This window comes from Mustela lutreola, chromosome 4 (assembly GCF_030435805.1).
Source record: "Mustela lutreola isolate mMusLut2 chromosome 4, mMusLut2.pri, whole genome shotgun sequence".
Taxonomy (NCBI): Eukaryota; Metazoa; Chordata; class Mammalia; order Carnivora; family Mustelidae; genus Mustela; species Mustela lutreola.
In genome coordinates, this window is record NC_081293.1 from 99,580,127 (window position 1) to 99,592,877 (window position 12,751).

At 35.8% G+C, this 12,751-nt stretch overlaps 1 long non-coding RNA gene across 2 annotated transcripts in view; it reads right to left on the reverse strand.

Annotated features, from left to right (window-relative positions):
• Positions 1-11,293, reverse strand: part of LOC131830357 (uncharacterized) — a 44,759-nt gene extending 33,466 nt beyond the window's left edge. For both annotated transcript variants that reach the window (XR_009353124.1, XR_009353125.1), the window contains exons 1-2: positions 11,146-11,293; positions 1,141-1,230 (exon numbers count right to left, since the gene is read on the reverse strand). This is a non-coding gene — a long non-coding RNA (uncharacterized LOC131830357). The remainder of the gene's footprint in view (positions 1-1,140; positions 1,231-11,145) is intronic.
• Between the last annotated feature and the right edge of the window lie 1,458 nt (positions 11,294-12,751).

Sequence of the window (12,751 nt, forward strand, 5' to 3'; positions counted from 1 at the left end):
AAATGTTCCCAAGATCCCTTTGAGAAATCCACTGAGTATAAGTTTCAGAAGACCAAATACTAGAAAGACATTGACATGAGGATTGGTGGGAACATTAAATATACAGTTTCTTGTAGAAGTAATTCTAAGTTTACCTTTGACACATGCTCACACAGAGAATAAAAGCTTTTTAGTCCTTTCTATCAAAGAGGCCACAATACACTGACCAACCAAAAAGCAGTGATTCTTCATAGAATTCACATTTTGTCTTAAAATAACACTTCCCACTAAAAGAAAGCAGAACTTTTTGGCTGATTCCATGTTAGGGAAGGAAATGTACAAGACAGCCCTCAAACATCTTGTCATACCAGACAGTGAACAAGTTATTAAAGATCATTAGGGTCATTAAACATACTTAGAAATCAGCTTGAAGAGGTTCTCCCAAGCAAAACATGGAAATATTTCAAAAAGGACAATTACGGTTGGTTGAAATGGAGAATATGATTAAATCTGTAAGCTTATCATAATATTATTACAATAATAAGATAATCAAAGTAGTTTCCTTAGAAGAAGATAAGGAATAAATTCAATATTTTAAAAATTTGTAAAAAATAAATAAATAAATAAAAACAAAGGGGAAAAAACCTAGCATTTATCCTTTCTTCTCCCTAAGAATTATATCAGAGTAGCAAAATAGTAGATGCAGTAGTATACTCTTTATAGAGCATACTCTATATAGAGTTAGAGTAGTTTACTCTTTATAGAGCATATATATTCTTTTTCTTTTAAATTCTTTAAATTCAATTTAGTTAAATATGGTGTATCATTAGTTTCAGAGGTAGAGTTCAGTTACATATAAACCCAGTGTTCATTACCTCAAGCACCCCCTTTAATGCCCCTCATCCCCCAACCACCTCCCCTCTAGCAACCCTGTTTGTTTCCTAGAGTTCAATATCTCTTATTGCCTACCTCTCTATTTTCATCTTATTTATAAAGCTATTCAAATAATAACAAATAGTGATAGAATTAGAATATCACCATTTTGTACTATCCAGTGAATTAATGAAGTTAGGCACTGAACACCAATAGTTACTAACGTCAGAAAAAGAGAAACAACAACATATTCTGTGCCTCATGGTGAAAATACACAATAATACCTACTGTGTTGCCAAAGGGATCAAGCTTGAAGATGATCAAGACTCTGGATCCAATTTCCAATTTAGGAGAAATAGAACAGAGGAGCCTTTTAACCTGCATCAAGAGAATACAATTAGCGAATACAATCAGTGACAAACTCTTCTATTAAATACTCTCATGGTTCAAGAGACAAATTGTAAGGAAAATAAAGGGATAGAGGAGTGACTTGGGATTAAAAGAAGACTTAAAGACATATCCATTTATTTAATGCAATGCTGTGTGGTAATTCCCAGGGTTGCATATGAGTGTAATGTAACTATGAGGAAAAGTAAGGAAGTGATTAATGTAAAGGCAGGATAATAGTTAGTTACTGTGGGTAGAAGGATGTAATTTCCAACCACACATGAAGGGACTTCCATGTGATTAGTAAAGTTTTATTCCCTTACTGAGTGGTAGTTGCAAGAGCATTTGCTTTTTCACTACTTACGATATACGTTTACTTTATATGGTTTTTTAGGTCTGTGTTTTTTTCTACAAAAAAAGTTGTGTTTTTTTTTTTTTAAATGAAATTTCTCAGAAAAATTAGGGAAGTTACTGTGGGTGATGAATTCTCAAAAACGTTCTATAAAGCAATAATACCCAACAGTATGCTACTGACACCCAGATAGACATACAGATCAATGGAATAGAGTTGAGAGTGCCAAATCATTAAATGGGGAAAGAGTAGTCTTTTCAACAAAATATGCTCAAACAACTAGAAAGTATGAATTTGAATGGTTACTTTACACCATGTACAAAAATTAACTTAAAATAGATCAAAGACCAAAACATAAAAACTCAAACTATAAAACTCTTAAAAGAAAACAGAGGGGCAAATAAATCTCCAACACCTCAGACATGGCAAAAGATTCTTAGATACATCAAAACCATGAACAACAAAAGGAAAACTATACAATTTGGACTACATCAAAACTAAAAATCTTTGTACTTCAAAGGACACAACCAAGAAAGTGAAAAGATAATGCAAAGAATGGGGAAAAATATTCATGAATTATATATCTGCTAAGGAAATTACATATGGAATATGTATCTGATATCTGATAAGGATATGTATCTGATATCTGATAAGGAAATTACATATGGAATATGTAAAGAATCTTGCACTCAATAATAAAAAGACAAATAACCCATTCAAAAAAATAAAAAGATTCTGGATAGATGTTCAGGGAAATAGTACAAATGGCCAATAGATACATAAAAGGTGTTCTATGTTATTAGTTATCAGACAAATGTAAGTCAAAAACACAGTGAAATACCAGTCCAATTGCAGTAGAGATGACTAGAATCAAGAACCAGATTATAACAAATGTTAAGGAGGGTATGGAGAAATTGAGATACTTATGCCCTGCTGATAGGAATGTAAAATGGTGTACCTGTTTTGGAAAACAGTCTAGAAATTCCTCAAATAATTAAACATAAAGTTGGCGTATAATTCACACACTCTATTCCCAGGTATATGCCCAAGAAAAATAAAAATACACAAAAAAAATTTTACATCAATGTGTATTGCAGCATTATTCATAATAATCAAATGTGGAAAAAAATTAAAATGTCCATCAACTGATGTATAGATGAGCAATGTATAGTATACCCATACAATGGAACATTATTCAGTCTTAAAAAGAAATGAAATATGAATACATTCTACAACATGAGTTAACCTTGAAAACATGCAAAAGGGAAGAAGCCAGTCACAAAAGACTACATATTATATGACTCTATTATATGAAATGTTCAGAATAGAGAAATACAGAGAGATGCAAAGCAGATTAGTGGTTGCTCAGGGCTGGAGGAGGTGGAAAGCAGTGGACTGATAGCTAACTGGTATGGAGTTTCTTTTTCAGGTGATGAAAATGTCCTAAAATTGATTGTGCTGATGATTGCACACATTTGTCAATAAATTTAAACCATGTACTTATGTACTTTAAATGGATGAATTGCATGGTATGAGAATTATATCTTGAGAAAGCTGTTAAAAAGACAGAATGATTTTTTTTTCAACTAATGCTCATTCTGAGATACAAAAAGTGGCCAAAAAAAAAAAAAAAAAAAAAAAGAGATATCCAAGGAATGATATGACACATAGTTTAAAATAGTCTAATTAGTATTCTCAAAAAGTGAAAATTTATTTATCCATGAAATAAGTATAAGACATTAAGAGGCTGAAACAATTTAAGAGATAAGGTGTGGTGTGAAATAAAGTAAACCCACTAAAAATAATCACTAAATCAGGAGAAAAGGGGGAGAAAACAAAGGACACAGAGAAGAAATCTAGCAAGTCCAACATTCTCCTGATAAATGTTTCTGAAAGAGTCAAAGAATGGAGAGAAATGAAACTATCAAATAATAAGAGAAGAGAATTCTTCAGAGGTAAAGATCTTTAGATTGAAAGACCTAAGTGCTCAAGACAGTAAATGAATAGAGGTGCTAACCTAGACACATGGTGCGAAATCTCAGAACAACTGAAGAGAAAGAAGAGGATATATAAACTTCCCTAGAGTTTAAAAAATAAAACCTCATCCACCAAGGAACAAATGTTAGGCTTCTCAGCAGCACACTGAGTGTCAACAGATGATGGATCAATGCCTTCCACAAGTCATCCTCAGCCTTCAAGACAGTCAATCAAGTATGAGTAAAGAATAGACCATGTAGTGGTTACTGGGTTTGTCAGATTTGGACTGCCCAGCACTCGACTTTCTTCCAAATAGGATCTCAGTATCCCTACAGAACTTTACCTTTCTCCTGTTACATGTAATCTTAATAGGAGGAAATTCCTGACTTCTATCCCTCACTACTTACTCACTGTTACTAATGTCTAGGGGCTCCTCTAAAGAAGACATATAAATGGCCAAGAGACACATGAAAAGATGCTCAACATCACTCATCATCAGGGAAATGCAAATCAAAACCACAATGACATAATACCTGCTATTGTTAAGATGGCTATTGTTAAAAAAACTAAAGATAACAAATGTTAACAAAGATCTGGAGAAATTAGAGCCCTTGTACTCCTTGGTGAGAATGCAAGATGGCACAGGATCATGGAAAACAATAAGAAGGTTTCTCAAAAATTAAAAATAGAACTACCCTGTGATCCAGCAATCCCACTTCTGGGTGTCTATGCAGAATTGAAATCAGGAGCTCAAAGAGATATTTGCATTCCTATGTTCATTGCAACTTATTCATAATAACTAACATGTGGAAACACCTAAGTGTCTATCACTGAATGAATAGAAAAAGAAACTGTGGTTTATATATACAATTGAATACCATGCAGCATTAAAAAGAGAAATTCTGCCATATGTGATAATATGGGTAATCCCTAAGGACATTAAAGTAAATGAATAGGCCAGTGACAGAGGACAAACACTGCTTCGTACCATTTATATGAAATGTTCAGGAAATCATTTGCAAAAATCCATCTATCAAAAACACTTCACAAATATTATTACTTCTGAACAGCCATCCACGAGTAAGTCTATCTCCTGATGTTGGATTCAGATTACAGACTAAATGTTGAGAAAGTATTATAGTAACAAATGAATGGAATTTTTATTTTTAGAATACCCTGTAAATATATCACCTATTTCTACATCTTTTGATGATCTGCAACACTATAACCATAAAATGAAGATAAATGATAACATAAGTAATGGAGATAAATTGGCTAATTTGTATTTATGCTACAAATTATACTTTATTATGTATTCTATTGATAAGTAAATTTTTAACTAATGAAAATACTTTGTTGTTTTTTTATGCATATACTATTGGATATAACATCATTATATTTAAAAATTAAACAGAAGATATTTTGGGGTTAAGAAAAAAATCTGAGGGATAATCCTTCCTGTAATTGCCACATGGTATATGCTATAGAATAGGTCCATGGTCTAGTCAACTAAAATGACTCCTCATTGAATCATGGACACAAAGACTAAACAAACTCTTGGAGCTCATTTTCTTCCCAGTCGTGTCAGGAACAGTAAATATCAATGGGATCCTACCCAAGTTGTTCCTCCTAGGGAGACAGTTGCTATGTTCCCTGATTCCTGCTTTCTTGTTTTACTCCTAGACAGTCATAAATTCTCTGAGATCCCAATAGATTTATTCTTTTATTTTTAAGATACAAAAAGTAAGTTTCTGTTGTCTACAAGAATGAACTATAAGTGATATTAAGGTCTTTCAAAGTTCCCCTCAAGAATTTAACAGAAGGTGGCCAGTGCCTGGGTGGCTCATTTGGCTCAGGGCATGATCCCAGGGTTGTGGGATCGAGTCCCACATTAAGGTCCCTGCTCAGTGAGAGTTTGCTTCTCCCTCTACCTCTCCCTCCGCCTTGTGCTCTCTTTCTCGCTCGCTCTCTCTCTCTCTCAAATAAATAAATAAACAAATTCTTTGTAAAAAAGAATTTAACAGAAGATGCATAAGAATAAAAAAAAAGAGAAAAACAAGACAAAAAGAGGAAAATATACATCACTCTTTAGGAAAGAGTGGATCTGTTCCAGAATATAAATTATATAGAAAAAAAAAACTAGAAATCCTGATTGAAGAAGGTGATGTAAAAAGATCCTGAACTCACCTCTTCCCATAGAAACACCTAGTCTACAACTATACCCAGAGTCATTTCTTCTGAAAAAAAAAAAATAATAATAATCCAAAAACTAGCTAAGTGACTCCTACACAATAAGTGAACAAAAAATCCTCATATGAAATAGGTAAGAGAAGCCAAGGCACAATTTTGCCATAAACCCCACCCCCAGTGCAACAACCCACAATTTGGAGGGAACTCAGAATTCCAGTTTCTTCCTAAGCAGGGGAGTTTGAAACCCACATCTGACATCTCACATTCTAAGACCTGCTCCTGAGAGACAAAACTGTAAGCATCTGGCTTTGAAAGCCAACAAGGCTTATATCCAAGAGACCCACAAGGGGGTCTGTTCCTAGAGGGCTCATATGGACTCACTCATCCTGTGGCCCAGTACAGAGGCAGCCAATTGAAAATAACCCCAGTCTTTCTGTGAAAGAGACTTGCTAGCTTATCTTAAATCTTTGGCCTGATGGCCAGACATCTAATTTAACACACAGCTGAGGGACTCCTGAAATACTCTCTGAAAACAGAGGCCAGCAGGCATTACCTTGGTGTTCTCTCTCTACTTCACTCCAGGTCCTATATCACCTAGGTTGTGTAAAAGTTTGGCACCCAGTTTTTGCAGCTACCACCCCTGACCTCCTGGCTTTGGTGGTCAGCAGGCTTACATTTGTGGGTCTCATAAGACTTAACAAATGGAAAAAGCATTCTTAACTGCCTACACCCCAGGGAACAATGGAAAGACAGCAGATTGAAACTCCCCGTCTTTCTGTGAAAGAGGCTTATTAGTTTTTATTCACAGTTGCAACTTGAGAGGCAGCTTCTGATTGAATACACAACTAAAGGCACATGGTAAGCTTCTCCACAGAGACCTCAGAGAGTAGATGCTATCATTGTCATCCCCCTCTACGTCACTTCTTAAAAAGGAGTTTGTGCATATATCTGGTACTCTGGTTTTTGTATTTGTTGCCCAGGGATGCTTCTTGACTTCCTTTCTGGCCCTAGTGGCCAATGGGGTTATTATATTCCTGGATTCTATAGGACTGTAACAAATAGAGAAACAGATCTTAACTGGCTACCCTGCACTTTGGCACAGCCCAGAGAGAGTGGACTGAAACATACCCCTAGTCTTTCTGTGGAAGGTGCTTATTAGTTTTTCTGCCCAGCTGTGGGCCAAAGACAGAATTCTAATTAAACACACATTTAGGGGCTGACTACAATTCTCTGCAGAGACCAGGGAGGCCAGAAGGTGTTGCCTCCACATTCTCCTTCTGTCCCATCTCTGGTCCCCCAGTGTTTCTGAGAAAGGAGCTTTTGTGGCCCAGCTTTTGTGGCTGTGGCCCAGAGGACACATCCCTTGGTAACCTGGCTCTGGTTGTCTTGTGGAGTTTCTGTTGATGGGCTGTTTGAGACAGTAGTAAACAAAGAAGCAGTTCTCAACTGGCTGTCACCCCAGGGCTCAGGACAAAAAGAACCTCCCCAAAAGAGGTACATTTGCAAACCTTAAAAGCTGCTGCCTGAAGGCATGGCTTCAAATCAGTCTGAATCTAGGAGCTAACTGAGACCCTCCTTTTTGAGAAAAGACAGGTCTTAGACACCCTCAACTACGAGGAGCCACTAAGAATAAAGTAGACTGTTTGGATAGTCACAAAAGTTTAAGAGATAAACAAGAGCTGAAGCAGGGTTAAAAAATAAGTTTCATCTTCTACAAAGGTCAGTCCTGCAAGACTGTGAGAAGTGGCTATTTTATGCAATGCATAGAAACCATTACCAAGAATCAAGTTAAATAAAGAAAGAGAAATACATTCTTAAAGAAAGAACAAGTTAAAACTACAGGAAAAAAAGGCTTTAATGAAACAGAAATGAGAGACTTATAAAGAGTGCAAAATAACAGCCATAGAGATGTTCACCAAGCACAGGAGAACAATACATGAAGAAAGTGAGAATTTTGATAAATAAAAAATATAAGAAAGTACCAAACAGTCACAAAGCTGAACAGTACAATAACTGAACTGAAAAAACAAAAAACAAAAAACCAGAATGTCGGGATGCCTGAGTGGCTCAGTTGGTTAAGCAGCTGCCTTCGGCTCAGGTCATGATCCCAGCATCCTGGGATCGAGTCCCACATCGGGCTCCTTGCTCTGCAGGGAGCCTGCTTCTCCCTCTGCCTCTGCCTGCCATTCTGTCTGCCTGTGCTCGCTCTCTCCCCATCTCTCTCTCTGATAAATAAATAAAATCTTTGGGAAAAAAAAAAAAAAAAAACCAGAATGTCTCAAAGCATACTAAATGAAACAGAAGAAAGAATAAGTGAACTCAAAGAGAGGACAGTAGAACTTATCCAATAAGAATAGCAAAAAGAAAAAAATAATAAAAAGGAGTGAAGAGATCTAAAGGGACTTATGGAACAAGCAGACCAACATTCACATTATAGGGGTCCCAGAAAGAGAAGAGAGAAAGAAAGGGACATAAAACTTATTTGAAAAACTAATGGCTAAAAACCTCCATAACCTGAAAAAGGAAAAAACATATAGATCCATACAGAAGCCCAGAGAGTTCCAAATAAGAGAAACCCAGAGAGCTCCACGCCAAGATACATTATAATTAAAATGTTAAACTTTAAAGACAAGAAGAGAACGTTAAAGGCAGGGAGAGAGGTTTAAAAATAATGTGTTATGTACAAAGAAACCCCCATAAAATTGTCAGCATATTTGTCAGTAAAAACTTTTCAGGCCAAAAGAGAGAAACATGGTATAGTCAAAGTGTTCAAAGAAAAAAAACTGCCAACCAAGAATACTCTAACCAACAAAACTGCCATCCAGAATTGAAACAGAGCTAAAAAAAAGAAAAAAAAAAAAAAAAAGAAAAGAAAATTTCCAGACAAACAAAAGCTAAAGGTGTTCATCATCATCACTAGACAGCTCTTACAAGAAATGTTAAAGGCGCTCTTTAACTTGAAACAAAAGGACATTGACTAGTACTAGGAAAACATGAAAGTATAAATCTCACTGGTAATATATATTTATGAATTCTGTAGATCTATGAATACTCTAATGTAAAGGTGATGATTTAATCAGTTACAAAGTTAGCAGAAAGATTAAAAGACAAAATTAGTAAAAACATAATACTGTAACTACCTAATATATATGATAAAAACATATAAATTGTGACATCAAAAACATAAAATATAATAGAGGGGATTAAAATGTAGTTTTAGAATGCATTCAAGCCTAAATTGTTATCAACTTAAGATAAACTGCCATAAATATAAGTTGCTTTGTATAAGCCTCATGGTAATCACAAAGCGAAAACCTATAATAGATACACAAAAGATAAAGAGAAAGTAATCTAAGCATGCCACTACCGAAAATCATCAAATCACAAAGGAAGGGAGCAAGAAAAGAAGAATCCTTTCTTCAAAGGAATTACAAAATGGCCCCCCCAAAAAATTAACAAAATTTCAGTAAGTACATACTTTTCAATAATTACTTTACATATAAATGGATTAAATTCTCCAGTCAAAATACATAAAATGGCTGAATAAATGAAAAAACAGGAGCCAATTAAAGCTACCTGCAAGAGACTCATTTCAGAGGTAAGGATACACACAGACTGAAAGTGAAGGGATTGAAAAAAAATTTTATGTAAATGACAAGAAAGCTGGAGTATCTACACTTAACATCAGACAAAACAGATTCTAAGACAAAGACTATAGTAAAAGAAAAAGTAGGTCATTATATAAAAATGAAGTGGTCAATCCATAAGAGATATAACAATTATAAATATTTATGCATCTCACCTAAGAACACCTAAGAAGCAAACATTAATAGATCTAAAAGGAGAAATAAACAAGAATACAATAATTGTAGGGAACTTAATACCCCCCTTTCATCAATAGATATATCATCCAAACATAAAATCATTAAGAAATATTGGCCTTAAATGACACATTAGACCAGATGGATTTAGACATTTATAAGACATTCCATTCAAAAGACACAAAATATACATTCTTCTCAAGCAGACACAAAACATTCTTGAAGATAGATTATATGTTAGGCCAGAAAAAAAGTTTTAATAAATTTAAGAAAACTGACATCATATCAAACATCTTTTCTGACCACATAGGTATGAAACTAGAGATCAATTACAAGGAGACAAATGGAAAATTCACAAGTATGTGCAAGTTAAACAACATGCTACTGAACAACCCATTAGTCAAATAAAAACAGAAATTTAAAAAAAACACCTTTAGACAAATGAAAATGAAAATGCAGCATGGCAAAATTTATGGGATGTAGCAAAAGCAGTTCTGAGAGGGAATTGCATCATGATAAATGTCTATGTTAAGAAACAAAAAACATCTCAAATGAACAATATAACTTTACACCTTAGGGGACTAGAAAAAAGAAGAACAAACTAAGCCCAAAGTTAATAGAAAGAAGAAAATTAAAAAAAAAAAAAAAAAAAAAAAACCCAGAATGGAAATAAATGAAATAGAGACAGAAAAGATCAATGAAACTAAGAGGTGTGTGTGTGTGTGTGTGTGTTTAAGATAAACAAAACATGCATACTTTAGCTAGAGTCTCCCAGAAAAAAATAGAGGACTCAAATAAAATCAGAAAGGAAAGAGGAAACATTACAAATGATACCACAGAAATACATGGGATTGTAAGAGATTCCTATGAACAATTATACACCAAAAATTTGGACAACCTAGAAAAAATGAATAATTCCTAGAAAGGTATAACCTACCAAGACTAAATCATGAAGAAACACAACATTTGAACAGATTACTAATAAGGAGACTGAACCAGTAAGAAAGAATCTCCTAACAAACAAAAGTCCAGGACCAAATAGATTCCATGGAATATCTACCAAACATTTAATGAAAAATAAATAATTCTTCTCAAACTCTTCCAAAAAATAGGAGGGACTCCAAAACACGTGAAAACTACAAGCCGATATCCCTGATGAACATACACACAAAAATAAATAAATAAAATATTTTTTCTTTTTTTAAAATTTATTTTCAGCATAACAGTATTCATTATTTTTGCACCACACCCAGTGCTCCATGCAATCCATGCCCTCTATAACACCCACCACCTGGTACCCGGACCTCCCGCCCCCCGCCCCTTCAAAATCCTCAGATTGTTTTTCAGAGTCCATAGTCTCTCATGGTTCACTTCCCCTTCCAATTTCCCCCAACTCCCTTCTCCTCTCTAACTCCCTATGTCCTCCATGCTAAAATATTTTTTTTTAAATTAGGATTCGGTTTGGTAATTACTCCACACCCTGCCCTTGCCTGAAGATTTTGAATTATGCCTCTCGAGAAAGAGTGTCATTACTGAGTAACTCATCCCCCAGGAGCTCACTCTAACCTCAGAAATGGGCCCTGGAGGCAGAAAGGTGCCAGAAATCGCTTGGTCGGGTGAGGCCGATTTTGCAAGGTGGCAGCAACGGTGAATAATGACTTGGGTGCGATTTTCCAAAGTCCGGACACATGTTTCAAACACCCTTCCTAATGCCTGAAATGCAGAATTTAAGCTCCACTCTTTTTGGCCTAAAGCCATGTATCCCTCTTAAGCAGTTTTTTATATTTTAAGTAGTGAATCCTTCATACCTACCGAATGAAATCTCAAAGTTTGGGGCACAAAAAAAAAAAGCTCAAGTGTTTGTCAAAATTAAGAACCTGACCCAAGTGTTAGCTGAGGCAGAGGTGTCTCAATTTCTTAAGTACCCTAGATGAATCTGTTACGGGCCTATAGCTAAAAATAGTTTAGTTTAGTCCCTTAGAGCAAAGGACAAAACTATGAGACTCTTAAGAGAGAGAGGACGGAGGGGGGACAAGGGAAGGAATGAGCCTTAAGATATTGGGCATCTAATGTAAAGAGGAGTTGGGGGAGGGGTGACAACAGCAAGTGGGAGATTTCTAGAAAGGAGGGTCTTAAAATGGCCAACCAGAGCCCTGGGTCATCTTACAGTCTTGCTGAGCAGGAACATGGTGTTCTGTTAATGACAACTAGTGGTGGCACTTCTTTCCCGTGAGTCAGCCAGTGAGCTAAGTTCCCAATCACTGAACCGTGTGAGGAGCGATGAACCCTGCCATCTCACAAATAGAAAACAAGGTGGGCATCTTACCCGGGACTAAGTAGCTTTGCTCTGGGAAAAGCCTGTGCCTTCTAAATGCCCTTCATGCGAGCTACTGAAATGACCAGAAATGGAGTGGTTATAATTTTTTCCACTACTTTTGCCACCAAACTATTTCTGAACAGCAAATCAGATTTTAAAGCCCAAAGCAATACCCTATGGGTGGAAGACCCCCTCCTGGATCATCTCAAATCCTCTCCCTTCAAAGATGATGAATCTGAAGCCCTCATCTGGGGGCGCCTGTGTGGCTCAGTGGGTTAAGCCTTTGCCTTGGGTTTAGGTCATGATCTCAGGATCCTGGGATCGAGCCGCACATCCGTCTCTCTGTTCTGCAGGGAGCCTGCTTCCCCCTCTCTCTCTGCCTGCCTCTCTGCCTACTTGTGATCTCTCTCCCTGTCTCTATCAAATAAATAAATAAGTAAATCTTTAAAAAAGAAAAAGAAAATGAAGCCCTCGTCTGATGCACCAGCCCACCCCACCTCTTATGAAGGCTGGACCAAGAGCCAGTCCTGATTCTAGAAAAGAAACCAAAATGCACATGCACTAAAGACATGAGCTCCTACAATTTCAGTGAGGAACTAGGTACAAGTGTGTCTATAATTACAGTAATTCATATAACTGAACAATATTCATATATTGACATTTTCATTATATTGTTCAGTTTTTTCACTGAGCACATTTGCTAATTTGGGTAATGAAAACCAGCTCTATAGTTAGAAGTTTACAGAATTTATAAAATAGATATGGGTCAATTATAATAAAACAATTCTATTGTAAGCCAAAGGATCAAATGGATCAAATCGGACTCTGAATTTTTCATGAGTAATATATTGATTT